Below are 18,559 nucleotides of genomic sequence, written 5' to 3'. Positions count from 1 at the left end.
CAAAGCCTTTGGGTTTCATTATCTGTGCTGAATTTAATGAGCCATATGAGAAAAATAAAATTAACACCACATCATTGTGGGATGTTTAACACAAAGACAATTAGCAGCACAGGGAGTTGTCCAACCTACTCTGAGGTCCTAGCAACCCTGAAGGGTTAGTGTTTTTGTTCGATGTGCTTCCCAGGAGTTGTAGACTGAAATTTCTGCATGGCTAGGTCTAGAGCATGAACAGTCAGAGGGATGAATGCTCTGGATATGTTCCGTCATGTTGGCTACATCAAAGACTCTTTTCTCTTAGGTTCCAATTCCTTTTATAAGTTTGAAAATGAACAGGAGTTGCAATTAATGAGTCACCAAGTGAAAAAATCCTTCATCAGCACAGCACATCTGTGGGACAAATGTGGGAAACGAATGAGAAAAGTCACAAGGGCTGCTGACAGGGACCATTCATTTCACTTCCCTCAGAAAGAACATTTGATTTTCTTAAAACTGAAATCAAAAGAAGGAGCCATCACTCTTGAACACACATAAACATGCATGCATATACACAGGTCACTTTGGTTTTATCTGTCTCTGCTCTGAATTCATGTTACTATAAACAGAAGCTTGAAATCCAGTGGTTGAGTTTGATTAAACCTCCATCTGAGAGCATCTGAGAGTACGTATATGAGCAGCCTCATTCTAAGATTTCATATGTATTATCAGTAACAACAAACATCTGTGACAGTAGTTCAAATAGAAGTAGAGAAATAGATTGAACTGAAATGACTCTATTCTATTTAAGCCTGTAATGTTTTTATTTCACAAAACACATTCCTTTACTTTGGTTGAAAGCCTTCAATCATGTGGCCCATCCCTCCTGGCCTCTCCCTGTACTTCAATTCCAAAATTCTATTTCTTCCTCACTTTTTACCTCTAGATCAGTTTTGTCCAATAGAACTTGCTGCAACTACAGACATGTTCTATATCTGCACTACATAATAAGGTAGCCAATAGCTTCACATTGCCTATTGAGCACTTGAAATGTGGTTAGAGTAGAATTTTAAATTGTATTTTATTTTGGATAATTTAAATTAACGTATCAATAGCCGCACATGGGTAGTAGCTACTATATTGGACAGCATAGCTCTAGATTCTTACTATTTAAAGCTACAGCAGTAGCATTACCTAGAAACTTTCAGGTATTCAGAATCTTGGACTCCACCCAGATACACTGAATCTGAATCTGAGGTTTAACAAGACTCTAGATGACGTTCATGTTCTGTAACGTTTGAGAAGCACTGCTCTAGATAACTTCATCATTCAAGATTGAGATCCAGAGTCCTTCCTTTAGGTAGTCAGGACCAACTTATCAGCAGTAGGCACAGTGCTAAGGACCCACAATCCTTTTAGAGACCCATGAAAATGTTAGAATTTCTTTTAAAGTCATAATAAAACTGTGAACTTCTCAGTCAAATTATTTAAACTTTTTTTTTTAACGTTTATTTATTTTTGGGACAGAGAGAGACAGAGCATGAACAGGGGAGGAGCAGAGAGAGAGGGAGACACAGAATCGGAAACAGGCTCCAGGCTCTGAGCCATCAGCCCAGAGCCTGACGCGGGGCTCGAACTCAGGGACCGCGAGATCGTGACCTGGCTGAAGTCCGACGCTTAACCGACTGCGCCACCCAGGCGCCCCCTCAGTCAAATTATTAATAGTCATGTTTCTACACACACAGTCATATGTTATCATTTTATCTATACATGGAAGAAGGGACCAATGAAGGCAAAAGTGTTCAAGTCACGTGGATGTCATAATGTGGCCCTGTTGGTATCATCTTTGCATCATTTCTTCCGGCCTCTTGTGGCTTGCTGATCATTCTCATCACACAGTGCTATGTAAGTGTAGTGACTCCTATGGCCACTGCATTATCCTCTAAACCCCTTAAAGGCAAAAACAGTGTCTTGCATGGGTTTATAGCACCAAGCCTGTGTTGTTTCACACATCTGGTGCTTGATAAATGTACAAAAGAAGGAAGAAAAGGCAGGGCTAGATTCTGATAGATTTAGTAGTTTACTGAAGGGAATACATACTGATAGCCAGATCCCTTAAGCTGATTTTGATGAGATAAAAAAAACAAAATGGAACCCTCAAAGTTCTTATAAACCAGCCTCTCATTAGGAGGTATACAGAAGAAGTAACTCTGCGTTTCTTGGCAGAAAACCATGACTCATGTGCTGTGGTGAACAAAGAGCAGTTCCCTTAGGGTGAGGACACCTGATTTTCTTTTCTTTGTTATTTCACTAATTTCTTGTACGTTTGGGCAGGTCATTTCACTTTTGATTTCTCAATTTTCCATTGGTAAAATAAAATAACGAAAAGCTAACTCTTTTTGAATTCTAACTGTGTCAATGACTTTCCTGACAACTTTTAGTGATGAATTCATTTACTTTTCATAAAACTTTATTGTTATCCCATTTTACATATGAGGAAACTAAAGCACAAAGAGCTTAGCTGTCTTGCCTAAGATCACACAGCTAGGAACTAGAGGAGTCAGTCCTGAAATAGGCTATCTGAGCCCAGGGTCTAAGTTGAACCATTATTCTGAGTTGTCAGAGATAAATGACTACATTTGATATAGTGCTATGGGCAGAGTTGTGTCCCCCCAGATTCATGTATTGAACTCCTAATATATGAATTATTATCTCAGAATCTGAAAGTATTTGGAGATAGGATCTTTAAAGAGATAATTAATTTATAAACCAAGGAAAAGGTTCTTAACTCTAGAGAACGAACTGAGGGTTACCAGAGGAGAGGTGGGGGGAGGGGAGGGGTGAAACAGGTGATGGGGAGTAAGGAGTACATTTGTCCTGATGAGCACTGGGTGTTGTATGGAAGTGATGAGTCACTATATCGTATGCCTGAAACTAACATAACACTATATGTTAACTATACTGGAATTAAGAAAAAATAATTAATTTAAAATCAGGTCATTAGGGTGGGCCCTAATGTAATATAACTGATGTCCTTATAAGAAGAGGAAATTAGCACACAGATGCATACAGAGGGGGAAGGCCATGTGAAGACACAGGAAGATGGCTATCTACAAGCCAAGGAGAGACACCTCAGGAAAAAAAAAAAAAATTCTGCCAACAGCTTGATCTCAGACTTCTAGCCTCCAGAATCATGAAAATAAATTTTCATTGATTGACCTACCCAGTTTGTAGTACTTTGTTATGGTAGCCTTAGCAAGCTAATGCATATACCATGAGGCTCCTTATATAATAAAAAATAAAGGGTATTACTAAAACCTACAAATGTCGGTTCTCATTTATTCATCCAATAAACATTATCCTTTATTATGTAAAAGGGGTGTGTTGGTTGCAACAAGAGATAAAAAAGAATCACCTCGATATGGATGTGTCTGTATGACTGAATCACTGATTAATGTTACAGTCATTTATTTTCAATCTCCCCCACCAGAATATCCACTCCATGAAGGCAGCGCACATTGAATAAATATCTGTGGATTGGGTGGATGACTGAGCAGGGTTATTGAACAAGGTCCATTGCTGGGTTGTAGGATAACAGTCTAAATAGGCCACTGTCGTCATTGTCGTTCTTTTATTTTATTCTTTTCATTCCTTTTAAACACGCCTTCCTCCTCAAACACCAGTAAAGCTGTCTCTTTCTGTTCCTAGCTCATGGACTACATTCTCACCTTTCTTTCCTTTCTCCCGGCGCTGTAACAGTTTTGTTTAAGTCTTTCAGTTCCTCCTGTAGCCTCACAGGCCTCTCCCTCTATGCCCTTTGATGATATAGCATTACAGAATCTTTGACTCTGGTAAAGTAGACACTTTTTGGGTGGCAGAGGTGGAAAAATGGTGGGCGGAAGAAGTGATGAGAAGGGAGAAAATTGTGTTGGCAACTTCTGGGTTTACTTTGGTGGTCTGAATGAAAGAGGGCATTTTGTGAATATTGTGAACTCTCATGCATATACTTTTTATTTCATCAGAGAAGAATCCTGTTTTCAAGATGCTTATAATCCAGTAGCAAGCAAAAGGCATGTGCATAAAAAATGACAATACTAAAAAAGATGTGACAATTTCATATTAGTGTGCTTAGCTCTATGCTTTAGTTGCCTATTGCTGCATAACAAATTACTCCAAAATCTAATAGCCTGAAAGGACAAATATTTATTATCTCACAATTTTTGTGAGTCAGGGATCTAATGCAGCTTACGTTTTTATTGGCAGGATTCAGTTCCTCACAGGTTATTGGGCTGTGTTCCTTGGCTCGTGGGTGTCTCCATGAGCAGCTCACAACATGGCAGCTGGCTCCCCTCAGAAGCCAGAGCCAAGGAAAGTGAGCAAAATGAAAGCCAGATTCTTTTTTTAATCTAATCCCAGAAGTGACACCCTCACTTTTGCCTTATTTGTTGGAAGCAAGCCACAGTGTACAGCCCTCAATCAAGGGGAGGGGATTACACAAGGGCATGAATACTAGGAAGTGGCGATCATGGGAGCCATCTTAGAAATTATCTGCCACGTTCTTGTTGCCACTTAAGAAACACATTATGAATGAATAAGTATAAAGTGAGAGAAGGGGTAGACAAATTTGGGGAAGGAACGGGATATAGGAAGGATTCTTTAGGGGATAAAACACTTTAGTTAGACTTTAATGGTGAATAGGATTAGGTCATGTGGAAGTGAATGAAACTTGTTTATAGGTAAAGAAACAGCACCAATGAGAATCTGGAGGCAAGAAAACCAGAGAGAGGAAAAAATATGAGATCTGATATCATTAAAGGTGTCACTATATGTATACCATAAAGACTTTTATTATATACTAAACTAATTAAGTGTTATTCTTGGTGAGGGGTGGCCTGTCTTAGCTCAGGCTGCTATAACTAAGTACCATCGACTAGGTGGCTTAAAATACTGTTCGATCTTATAGTTCTGGAGGCTGGAAGTCCCAAGATCAGGGTGCCAGCATGGCCAAGTTCTGGCTTGCAGATGGCTACTTTCTTGATATATCCTCACATGGTGCCAGGTGGGGTGGGGGACCACATGTGCTCTCTTCTTATAAAGACACTAATACCATCATGAAGACCCCATCCTAAGACTTCATATAGACCCACTAATCTTTTTTTTAAATTTTTTTTTCAACGTTTATTTATTTTTGGGACAGAGAGAGACAGAGCATGAACGGGGAAGGGGCGGAGAGAGAGGGAGACACAGAATCGGAAACAGGCTCCAGGCTCTGAGCCATCAGCCCAGAGACCCACACGGGGCTCGAACTCAAGGACCGCGAGATCGTGACCTGGCTGAAGTCGGACGCTTAACCGACTGCGCCACCCAGGCGCCCCATAGACCCACTAATCTTCTAATATCATCTCCTTAGGGATGATATAATATGCATTTCTAGGAGACACATACATTCAGTCTATAACATGGCCTTGTTCAGAATTTCTGCAAAGAAATTCAAATTCATGAAGAGTAAAACTATAGTGCTTAAGGGGCTCCTAGGTGGCTACTTCAAGGAAGCATCCGACTCTTGATTTTAGCTCAGGTCATGATCTCACAGTTCATAAGATCGAGCCCCGTGTTGGGCCCTGCACTGACAACATGGAGCCTGCTTGGGATTCTCCCTCTCCCTCTCTCTCTGCTCCTCCTCAGCTTCTGTACTTATATGTGCTCACTCGCTTTCTCTCTCTCTCTCTCTCTCTCTCTCTCTCTCTCTCTCTCTCTCTCTCAAGAAAAAAAAAAACCACAAAAAACTATAGTTCTTAAGATGTTTCTCCTACCCCAAGGATTCAAAACTACAGATGTCATTGTGTTCATTTAATTGACTTCCCCTGATATTGGAAATAATCCCTGCTTATTCTTCCTCTCTATCTCTGCTGCTTCAGTTAATGTACCTGCCATTTGGTGGTTGTGTAGCATGACCATCAAATATCTTAGACCGGTCCCAAAGCATTCACTACATGGATTGCTGTAGAAGTTAAAAAATGAAAATAGAAGTAATTCATGGTGGCACATGGTTTTGAATTATACAGTAAATAATAGAATCAAGTAGCAAGGGTAGATTTCATTTTTGTTTCCAACCGGAATAAATGTTCTCCCAAGAGGTTGCTTGAGTCTGAAAGAAAATACCAAGCATTAGGCTTATCCTAATGCTTCCTTCCAGGAACAGAATCTTTTTTTTTTCCTGTTTATTTTGAGGGGGGTGCGTGGGGGGAAGAGAGAGAGAGAGAAAGAGAGAGAAACAGCACAAGTGGAGCAGAGAGAGAGGGAGAGAGAATCCCAAGCAGGCTCTATGCTGTGAGCACAGAGCCTGACCCAGAGCTCCATGAGATCATGACCTGAGCTGAAATCAAGAGTCAGACTTGTAACTGACAGAGCCACTCAGGCACCCCAGGAACAGAATCACATGAGTGTTTTTCACTTTTCCTTGCCCGCTTTCTGCTGTCAGTTACACTATGGGTAGATAAGAGAACAGGCAGATTTATCTATGTGGGAACAAATGTCTGTCATCAGGAAATCTAAAGTATATGCACTTGGTTAAAAATAGAATAACCAACATTGATTTATTGTAAAAAAAAAATGTTCAGCATTATAGGTATGAGGTAAATTCTTGAATTAAATATCAATGTTTCAAAGTCTACAGTTATATTTTAAGTAGCTTGTCTTTGGGTGATAGAAAGAAAGAATAATTGTGAATAACAATTAAGAATTATTTTATCTTTTCCATTTGTCACACTTTTTAAAAAAATCATTCATTGTTATTTAAAATTCTGGGCAAATTTCAAAGTGATGCTTCAAGTCGTCTATTAATACAATATGGAAAGGTCTGAAATTTTAACTTTAAAAAATGTTTTGACATTTTTATTCATTTTACTGTTCAATCTATTACTTTAATACCTTTAGAAAATGGGGGGAATCTAAGGATTTTAAATGACTGAAAATGGAAGGCGTACAAATGATCTGTTGCCAAGAGTTGTAAAAATACATCTCCTTCAAGGTACAATTTTAAGACTGTGTGTGTTGGTGGCTGAAGGGGCAGGCATGGGTAGATGAGGGCTGGCAACTAGAGGAATGTATGAAAGTGGAACAAGGGGATGTTAGTGCTAATCTGTAGTGTTCTGTAATCCTGACCTGTGGCTTGTCTTCCTTTTTTCCTCCCTCCATCCTTTCTTCTCTCCTTAAATGAAGGCACGAAACAATTTCTTTACATTTTGAGAATGAGTTAGAGGTGAGTCAGTGGGGAATTGGAAAGACCTGATTAACTACAGGCACGTAAAATGATTTAGGAGATTCCTAAAATACATCTGGGGTCTGCTTTTAGTTCTTTTCTGGAAAGACATTGTTTATCACATTGGGAGGCCCTATGCAAATAAATATGTGTGAGATAGTGGACATGAGCAGAGTTGTCCCATGCATTTCCTCCATTTTGACAAGTAATGGTGCTCCCAGGGCTAAAAGAAAATTCAGAGGCAGTTTTCTGTTTGCCTATCCTAGAGAAACCCATTTGGCCTGCTGTCCTCTCTTCTCCAGTTCTCTAAGCTATCTACCTTACTTCTCTTGGTGAACTAGTTGGCCTTTCAGGATAAACCATAATAAGAATAAAAACATCCAGTTGGTTGAATGAAGCTTTGTTTAAAAAAAAAAGTGTATCCTGCTAGTATTCAACCAATTAATCAGTCAACGCCACCATTTCATGATCTGTTGGAGTTGATTACCCCACCTCCTTATTCTCTGAAAATGCCAGAATCATGCAGGGATGACCCCTAATTTCCTTCTCTGCTACAGCCCCTACAGATCTCTGTCACCACACTCATTCTTGTCTTCCTGGATCCTTTGTTAGAGAGTGAGGTTGATCTATGATTTAGATTCTGTGTCTCCCTAGAATGTGCCCCTTGTTCTATCAACTCCCCGCCCCCAGTCTCCACTCCACCCCCAGCCTCCACACCTTACCTTCATCTTATCCCTTGTAAATGGCTCTTTCCTTTAGCCAATGAAGTATGCTGTCCTACAAAACAATAAAATAAAGCCTCCTGTAAAGGTGTGCATACCTCTAATTACCATCCCATTGCTCTCCTTCTCACAACTTATTGAAAAATGAGGCATCTTGAGTCTCCTCCTCTCTCTGATACCACCTAGTTTCAGTTCTCTCCTTTCTATTGCATCCGCTTTTGCTAAGGTCAACAAGTAATGTCAGATCTAAATGGCTCTTTCCAATCTCTGTTTCACTACCACGGTTTGATCTCTTGCCTTTGGCCACTCACTCTTAGAGCCTTCACATTCCTGGGTATCCCAACAATTATTACTTCTGATTTTCCTCCAAAGTCTCGGACTGCAATTTCTCTTTCTTCTTTATGTATTCCCCTCGCACTGTGCTCCTCCTTTGGGAAGAATGCCACAATGTGCTACCCAGATCTACCCCATCAGGAATAAAGGACTAGTCCCCTTATTAGTTGGGAGTGCTGCCTGAAGTTGGCCATCAGCTGACAGCCCTCTTTGGGCAATGCCTTGGTTGCAAATCCCTGCTTCACCTGGGGTTATGCCTCATCAAGGGAGAGCTTACAATGAAACACTGATCAACACAGGGGCATAAAGGCCCCCATAACCCCAAATCTGAAGAATTATTCCAGCTCTCCATGGTTTGCTGATAAATCATGTGGGACTGTGTGCTGCTCAGCTTCATCCTCTGTTGAATTATACTTCCTTCTACAGGTGTGCATCCCACAAAAACTTCCTAATATCCTGCACTCACATCTCCATCTGAGGGTTGCTTCCTGAGGAAGCCAATGCATAATAACCCCTGAAATGTTTCACTCAGTGGACCACTAAATCATTTTAATGAATAATCTACAAATTATTGACTTGGTTTTATCTGAAACTGTTTTATTAGAGTTTTTATAATCTAGCGAGAGGGAAATGGTTAGAAAACAGTAAAAAAAAAAAACCCCAAAAAACAAGAAAACTAATACATTGGAAAAAGTAAAAATTATAATTTTGTGTAGGGCTGTGTCACTTTTAATGTATTTTAGCCCTCACATTTCTTTAAAATCTATGAGAGACAAGGGTAAGAGAGATGAAAAAGGATAACTAAAGTATGTAAGAATGAGTAGTTATAATAACTTTTGTAAAGAACCGTGCAGGTTATAATGAACTTCCACTGGGGTTATCTCATTTGATTGTTAAACCATTGCTTGAAGTGAGGTTATTAACACACGTTTATGAGTGAAAAAGTGGACTCTGAGAGTTTAAGTGATCTAGCTGAGACCACACAGCTACGAAACAGATCATAGTATGTTCAGAGGAGGGAGGACGTGAGAACATCTGCATTTCTAACTGCTTGTGTCATTTGTCTGTTCTCTGTGATGGCCCTGGATTGATGTAGCCAGGAACGTCATGTGCTACTGATTGTACAATTAGTCTATGTCATCTCTCCTTTGACAATATAACTATACAAGAAGAGAAAATGGGCCTCAGTCAGTGTCCTGTCCCTCCTTAAGGTGTAACGGTCTTGGTACTTTTTTTTCACGATTCCTGTGTTCACTTTTACCACTGCTGATCTTTTCATTAACACTGTCTTCTCTTTTACTCATAATTTTAATCCAGTATTGATCCATAGAATGTTTTGTGATGATGGAAATATTCTGTGTCTGCACGGATCAGAACAGTAGCCTCTAGTCACTGTGGCCGTGGCCGTTGAGCACTTAGAATGTGGTTAGTGGACTGAGGAAAAGACTTTTTAATTTCATTGAACTTTAATTGATTTACATTTACATTTAAATAGCCACATGCGGTTAGTGGCTCCCCTGTTAGACAGTGTATAGTCTACACTCCCTGGTGCCACAGCCCAGCTGCTTCTCAAGTCCTCCGGTTTCCTTCCCTCATCCTGATTTTCCTGGATGAAGGGGCTTCATTTCTACCCTTTCTCTCCTTATCCTACTCTTTACCTGTCCAGCAACACTGCAATGGATCCCAGTCTCCCCAGTGCCGCACAAACGAGGCTGTTCTGAAGAAGGATACCAGCCTCATGTTGCTGCCATAGAGGCTCCTTGGTCTCTGGATAGCACTTTGTTCTCAAATTGTGTACAAATACTCTGAAATTCATCTTGATTTGTTTCTCATGTTGTGCAAAAGAGAGAGATACAGAGACAGAGACAGACAGAGAAGCTTTCTTTAAGCCCTCCCTGGTTTGTGTAGGTATTATATGTGACTGGTTAATTCACCGTCACCCTAAGTAAATTATTTCACATCTCTGAATCACATGTTGACTATTATGCTTAGCAGGGTACCTCTCATCCGTCCCTATCTAAACTCAGAATAGCCCTTTTGCCTAGCATTTCTCAGTCCCAAATCAATGACCCATTTCTGTGTGTCTTCACAGTTCTCTGTGGCCTCGCTCAATATGGCTTGAATCAGATTATCAGGATCTGTGTAGTTTTGTGTTACTGAATTGTGGATTCTTTAAGGACAGGATCATGTTGCATGCATATTTGTATCCATCACTGTGAGACAGAATGCTTGGGACAAAAAATCTTTACAGAATCGATATATCCTTTGAGGCTCTGAAAGTCACACCTTCTCTTCACTGGTTCATCCACTTTCTTTTCCTGAGGTCCCACTCTAAGAAAATGGTGTTCTGAGATAAGAATTCCTTTCACATTTTACCTGAATTGCTCTCCTACCAGTACCGGTATACATTCCATTTAAATAATTGTGGATCCTCTGGGTTTGTATGGTTTCATGTCAGTAACTTCTTTGACATTGGCTACAGCAGTTTCTTTCTAGATATGTCTCCTGAGGCAAGGGAAACAAAAGCAAAAATAAACTATTGGGGCTTTATCAAAATAAAAACTGCACAGAGAAGGAAACAATCAACAAAACTTAAAGGCAACCTACAGAATGGGAGAAGGTATTTGCAAATGACATATATGATAAAGAGTTTGTACCAAAATGTATGAAGAAGTTATAAAACTCAACACTCAAGAAAAAATGAATAATTCACCTGAAAAATAGGCAGAAGACGTGAATAGACATGTTTCCAAAGGAGACATCCAGATGGCCAACAGACACATGAAAAGATGCTCGACATCACTGATCATGAGGGAAATACAAATCAAAACTACAATGAAATATCACTACACACCTGTCAGAATGGCTAAAATCAAGAACACAAGAAACAGTAGGTGTTGGCAAGGAAGTGGAGAAAGGGGAACCCTCTTGCACTATTGGTGGGAATGCAAACTGGGAGGGCACTCTGGAAAACAGAATGGAGGGTCCTCAAAAGTTAAAAAAGTTAAAAATGGAACTACCCTACAATCCAGCAATTGCTCTACTAGGTATTTACCCAAAGAATACAAAAATACTAATTCAAAGGGATACGTGCACCCCAATGTTTATAGCAGCATTATCTACAGTAGCCAAATTATGGAAACACCCCAAGTGTCCATTGACTGCTGAATGGATAAAAGAAGATGTTATATATATATATATATATATATATATATATATATATATATGTTATATATATATATATGTGTGTATTATATATACACACACACACTAGAATAGAATATTAGCTATAAAAAAAGAATGAAATCTTGCTATTTGCAACAATGTGGATGGAACTAGAAAGTATTTTGCTAAGTGAAATAAGTCAGAGAAAGACAAATACCACATGATTTCACTCATATGTGGAATTTAAGAAACAAAACAAACGAGCAGAGGAATGAAAGAGAGAGGCAAGCCAAGAAACAGACTCTTAACTACAGAGAACAAACTGATGTTACCAGAGGGGAGGTAGGTGGGGGGAAGGATAAAATAGGTAATAAGATTAAGAAGTGCACTTGTTGTGCTGAGCACCAGGTGATTTATGGAAATGTTAAATTACTATACTGTACACTTGAAACTAATAGAAACTGTTAACTAACTGCAATTAAAATATTAAATAAATAAGTGTGGTTCCTAGAACATTTGTTTATCAACTTATTTCTCTGTATGTATGTGTTATGGTTGCATTTTATTCACCTCGGGTATATTTGCTACTTCTTTTGATTTTTTGCAAATATAACAGTGGAAGCAATATTATCTATTAAGTATCTCCAACATTTGGAAGCATTATTGTATGGCCTGATATCATCTTCACAATCTTTGTGTCTCTCATCTTGCCTCCACCTCTTTTTCATCACTATCCTTAATTATGCCAGGAAGTCCCATGATGGGACTGCCCCAATTGTAAATTCTCAGTAATTATTATCTCCTGAATATGTCAGATGTGACTAAATTTGCAAAAGCTCAATATACACTTGACAAGTTATTTTTAAAAATTTTTAAATGTTTATTTATTTTTGAGAGAGACAGAGACAGAATGAGAGTGGGTTAGGGGCAGAGAGAGAGGGAGACACGGAATCCAAAGCAGGCTCCAGGCTCTGAGCCATCAGCACAGAGCCCAACACGGGGCTCGAACCCATAAACCACGAGATCATGACCTGAGCCAAACTCAGATGCCTAACCGACTGAGCCACCCAGGCGCCTCTACATTTGACAAAGTATTAAACACTAAATAAAAATGTGCTTTAACACCTACACACATGAACTGCTGCAGTGAATAAAAGCTTCTGATGAAGAAAGTTATTTATCCTTTTTGATAATTTCAAGTAAGTCAGCCTAGATGTGGAATCTGTGATGTTCATTTTTCCAATTCTAGCTATCTTCCCTTGGTAGCATGAATATGATTCTTGAATCCCTTTGATTCATGACACAATGCCATATTGAATATTTCCTTAATTGCAAATTTGATTTTCAGTCACATTCAGGCTTATCTCATTGTGCATTATTATTATTATACCCGTCAACAGAGTATCCCTGCAATTGCCCCTTTTGAACTTGAACACATTTGGTGATCTGCAGGAGTGATGCTTAAACAGGGAATATGGCACCAAGCAATTAAAATGGACACCTGCAGGAGCAGGTTGGGCTCTAGAGGCCTCCTGCTGGGCCAGGCTTTAAACCTTTAGCTGCAAGAGAGTTCTTGGGAGCTTCCAAGGTGAGTTGTTAAGGCAGCCAAGGGAATGGGTGGTAGATGAGAGTCATGGTCGGGATAACTGCCTTTACCAACTGGTATGGAGTAGTTCAATGGCCATGCATGCCTGCTGAATATCAGCCTTGGTGATGTGTCTGTTTAGGAACCAACAGAAAAGAAAATAGTCATTTAGGTGTTTAGAATATGTGTTAGAAGAGCTAATGCTCATCTACTTCTAAACTTTTTGACTTGCACAATTATATTTGTCATTAAACAGTTATAAAGAGAACATGTTCTGCTTGGAGCAGAATTCACCCTATTCTGAAAGAGACTTAATACATTAGCAGGTGAGACACATGAACACACAGATTCACTCGTTAGAACTCAGGTATGAATTGGGAAGCTTTTTCTAACTGACCCATCTTCCTGAGTCCAAGTGATAAATAGGAATGAGCTCAGTATGGGAGATGAAGGAGTAGAAGGAAGAACATTCTAGGAAGATGGAACATTATATGCAAAGGCACAGAAGGGAGAAGGATCATGCCAGGCCAAGTTTGGACAACCTTCAGGCAGGTTAGATTTGCTGGAGGGATGGAGAGAGGAACTTTCTCGAGCAGGATTGATGAGACACCAGGCTGGAAAGGTGTACAGGAGCTGGGTATAAAAAGTCATAATGAGAAAAAAAAAAAGTTCATTCATTCCAAGACAACAGTGAGGAAAAGATTTGGAGCAAAGAGGAAGAAATTTGTCTCAATACAAAGGATAATGGCAGAGCCTTGAAGTGGAGCCCAAAGAAGATGAGCCTTACATATGGGGAGAGACAGGAATTGCCTCTTTTCATTTGTAAAATCAGAATTTTCCACAACGTTTATTGATGGAGGTTTCCTACAGAAGCTTTTTATAACCACTGAATGGCCATGGGGAAGTACTGGTGTGAAGCTTTATGGTCGAGTTAAATCCTATTTATTGTTAAAAAAAAAAAAAGTCTTTAGGCATGAGGCCAATAGGTTGGAGGCTATTACACAGTCTGAAAAGATCTATTTGATCACCTCCATCTGAGTCATAACCCAGGCCACTAATGACATGAAAACTCTCTCCCAGCATGACTTGCTCCTTCCAGCAGGGCTCAGTCAGAAGCAGCCAGCCCATTGCCCAGTGATCAGTACCCTTTTGCAGCTGGAGCTCTGTGCATGCAACGCCACACGCACAAGATACAGAAGACTGCCTTGCGATCAGATTAACAAGGAGTTTATCCTCTTCTCTCTGGCCTCCAGTATTAGCACCTCTGATGATAACTTGGAAATGCTGAGCCCCTGGAGGGGAGGAAACATCCCTTGAGGAGGTCAAGTGTAAACCAATTATCTTCCCAGTACAAATTTACCAGAACTGCTTGGATTCCTAAATGTTAGTAGGGTTGAAATGTTGTAAAAATCAAGTAATTATATTAGTAGCTCACTTTTGACTATTTGCAAACTTTCAGACTGTAATAATTATTTCCCTCTGTAGAATGAAGCAAAGTAAGAGTTAATTAAAATTGTCCTTTCGTTGTGGTGCCTAATAAAATTTAGATTGTCTTTTTTAAATAATTGTATTGTTCACAGAAGGGTCAAATACCAGTTCATGGTTTATATATATGAAATATATTTTACTTAACAAACCCATACACAGCACTTATCATGTTCTAGAGACTTTTTAAATAGCGACTGTAATCATCAGTGGTTCTGTACAGTTTATGTCTGAGCAACAACCCCTTGACCTTATCCATCTAGCCCTTCTCTGGCTCTGGCTACTTCCTTGGCTACATCTAGAAAGATCAAGACTCGTGACATTTTTGTCATGCCAGGCTATCTAAGGCTTCATCTGTTCCATGAACTTTTGAAGTATTTACTTTCTAAAGTGTTATCTCCACAGTGAGAATTCATACAGCAAACATTTTAGGCCTTTTCTATGTGCAGACACACTAACAGGCACTAGAAAGAGAGTCATTAAATATGGGCACAAAGCTTCCATTCTAGTTGGGGCATATAGGCAATCAACAATTACCAAGATAGTGATGATGGCTGTTGAGGACCTTCACTATATACATTTTTATCATTTAGCTTGAATTCTCTCCAAAAGTACAGCCTGAGCCAAGTACTTGTGTAGTAGAGATAATCCCAGGAATGTGGAGCGAGGAGATAGAGTGGAACAGAAGGAGGAAAAATCAATACAAGCATACATAATCAAGGTGATGACCACAGTGGACACCAAGGGCTCCATTTTGCCTGTGTTTTTTGAGAAGGTTATAGGATGTCTTTCAGACTTTCCACTTAAGGTTTAAAAGGGAAAAATAGGTGTATATCAGTTCCTGCTCCCCATTATTTGAGGTAATTCTCTGCTCTCCCATTCCAGGTTGCACATGCCTGCCTACCAAGTAACAGAAAGATGCTGCCATTGCACTGTGAGCTGAGATTCACATGGAACTGTTCCATAGAGCTATGGCTGGAATCAGAGGTGAGGCCAAAGGGAGGAGGCAGAATAGAGGTATTTGATACAGTCCAGTTTATACTGCTCATACCCATACATGCTTACCTGAAATCAAGGCTTCAAGATGGTAGCCTGCTGTAATCTCTGCAAGTACTTACCAAAGATTGGTGGAAGAAGTTCCAAGTTTTCACAGGAATAAATGGTCCCAGGGCCATCAGTGATACTCAAGCATCTCTCCCCTCAGCTCTCCATTTTAGAGTCATTTCAGCTGGTCTGAGTTGTTTGCCTGGGGAGGGTGAGCCAGACCTTCATTCCTGAAGGGTGGTTTGAACCTTTAGATTCATTTCCATAGTTTGGAAATGTTTGTTACAATCATTTTTTCATCATCACCACCAGGAATGGAAGCAAAGATACCTCAGTAAAGAGTTCTAGACACTTCTGTCAGTCCCTGTTTTGTAGCCTACTCCTTATGACATCCTGTATCAATAATACCCAAGATTAACTTCTTTTGTTGTCATCATTTTGGTTTTTGTGGCTGATCTACCAGCATGGGTTCCTTGATATGACCAGGTTCAGTGGAATTTCTACTGTGTTTTCTGATGGAAACCTTCCTTCCCTGGGAACTATGGTGACTAACTGAGAAGATCTTAAGGTTTGGGGACAGAAAGCAGTAATTTCTCATTGGGTCAGTGTGAGAATTGTTCACAGAAGCAATATCCACCCCTGATTTCTGGGTTCATTTAGTCTAGCCTTTGGGGCCAAAGTGCTGGATATTGGTTCTTGGTCTTGTGCTGTGCTGTATCAAGAAGACAGAACCAACATTGTAGATGATTTCCCTCCAGCTGGCTCCTCCATTATTATTTTATTATAGGTTAGCTCCTTCTGATGATATAGTATACAGCAGGACTAGTGGCCCCTGTGACCATATGCCCAGTATCTCACCTTCTTTGCCATAAAATGGGCTCTTTGCTTTAAGGCAGCACTGTGTGTGATGACTCAGAAGGCAAGTCACCTGTCCACCTCATGGTTTAATGGCTCCTCTGCACTGGATTATTTGTGAGCACTAACACCCTGAAACACAATAGTCCACAGATTCTGTGTCCTCACCAATGGGTCCACGCAGAACTGTCTGTCCTGCCATGGCTAGACTCAGAGGCAAGACTGAAAGGGATGTGAGGGGGGTACAGGAGGCATCTTATGTAATGTTGTGTTAAACTACCTATTTATCTTACTATATTGATCCTTAGATGATGAGACTGTTTAGGGGAGAGGCTACATCACATTGGTGTAGCCAGCACACTCAGCACAATGTTTGGGATTCAGTAAACACTTATGTCATTTTATTTTGTAATGTGAAGCGTGCATGCAAATGTGCCTAGAGATACTTTTGGTCTTCCTTTCTTCCAAATAAGGGAGATAAATAAGGGCTAATGATGAGAAGGGACTGGTCTAAGTTCCTCTGTCCACTTAGCAGCAAAGGCAAGGGTAGCTCTTAAGTCTGACCCCAAAGCCACAAATCTTCATCATGCTAAAATCTTCTTGGTGGAGACTGGCATAGTTTCTAACGCCCCAAGACAGTCAAAGTGATACTGATTTCTGAGTATAAGGATAAGTTATAAAACTGTAAAGGATTATGGAACTACTATGTTCTGATAATATAAGTTGCATATTCATTATATATATTCTTTCATTATAAGATGCAAATCTGAAGTCCAGGCCACTGGGGAACATTTCCCCACTGACCAAATGACTTTGGAAAATTATTACTTTTTCATGTGTTTCCACAAACTTTATTTTCTTTTGTTATCCCTTGATGGAACTTATAATTTCAACCAAGTAAGGGTTGGGATTACTAAAGTTGTACACTGAAAGCAAAGAGTTGAGTTGATGGAGTGTTTCAGAGGGAGGAAGCATGGAGTAATGATTAAGAACAAAATGTCATTCTTTTAAAAAATCTGACAATTTTCAGTCAAATTAAGTATTCTTTTTTTTAATTTTATTTTTTATTTTTTTTAAATTTACATCCAAATTAGTATATAGTGAAGCAATGATTTCAGTAGATTCCTTAATGCCCCTTACCCATTTAGCCCATCCCGCCTCCCCCAACCCCTCCAGTAACCCTCAGTTTGGTCTCCATATTTATGAGTCTGTTCTGTTTTGTCTCCCCTGTTTTTATATTATTTTTGTTTCCCTTCCCTTATGTTCATCTGTTTTGTCTCTTAAAGTCCTCATATGAGTGAAGTTAAATTAAGTATTCTTAATATCCATGATCCATAACTCTACTCCTGGGTACCTAGCTTAGAAAAAGTCTCGTATAGATTCACAAAGGGAATGTGTGCATATGCATACAGCATTCTGAGTATAGTGGTGGTGACTAAGAACAAAGTCAGTGTTTCTCACCAGAGAAACGATACATGTATTGGTTTGAAGGCTAATACAACCACACTAAGAAACTCCAGAAGACTCATGGCTTAAATAAGATAGAATATATGTGTCTCCATGCAATAGGTAACTGAGTTTCAGTTGCCTGAAACTTATATGGCAACTCCATGGTGTCTCTGGTGAAAATTCTTTCTAGTTTGATTCTCTGCCATCCCAACACGTACTTCTGCCTTGAGGTCTAAAATGATTGCTGTGGCTCTAACCAGTAGAAATAGGGGAAAGGGAAAGTGGAGGGTCTACCACCTCTATTTAGAAACACAGCCTAGAAGTCTGACATATTACTAACATTCATATGTCATTATTCAGAACATAAGTCACATGACTATATCTAGCTTCAAGGAACTCTGAGAAATGCAGTTTTTAGCTGGACAGCCATGTTCTTAGCTGTCCACTACTGCTAAAGGAAGGAGGCATGAATATTGAAGAAGAATTAGCCGTCTCTGGCATTATAAGATTACAGTAAGTATATATTATTGAATAAAATGCAGCGGTAGTTAGAATCAATGAACTATATGTATTCCAGCAACATTGATAATTCTTACAAACAGAATGCTAAGTGAGAAAGAGAGAGAGATGGAGACAGAGAGATGAGAAAGGGCTACAAGAGAATACTTGAATAAATAAATATAAATA

At 39.6% G+C, this 18,559-nt stretch overlaps 1 long non-coding RNA gene across 1 annotated transcript in view; it reads left to right on the top strand.

Annotated features, from left to right (window-relative positions):
- Positions 1-15,505, top strand: part of LOC125150946 (uncharacterized) — a 303,986-nt gene extending 288,481 nt beyond the window's left edge. The window contains exon 3 of the long non-coding RNA XR_007146551.1: positions 15,410-15,505. This is a non-coding gene — a long non-coding RNA (uncharacterized LOC125150946). The remainder of the gene's footprint in view (positions 1-15,409) is intronic.
- The last annotated feature ends 3,054 nt before the right edge of the window (positions 15,506-18,559 follow it).

The sequence above is a fragment of the Prionailurus viverrinus genome, chromosome D4 (assembly GCF_022837055.1).
Source record: "Prionailurus viverrinus isolate Anna chromosome D4, UM_Priviv_1.0, whole genome shotgun sequence".
Classification (NCBI taxonomy): domain Eukaryota; kingdom Metazoa; phylum Chordata; class Mammalia; order Carnivora; family Felidae; genus Prionailurus; species Prionailurus viverrinus.
Note: the sequence above shows the minus strand (reverse complement) of the source record. Positions and strands in the feature narration are given on the sequence as shown.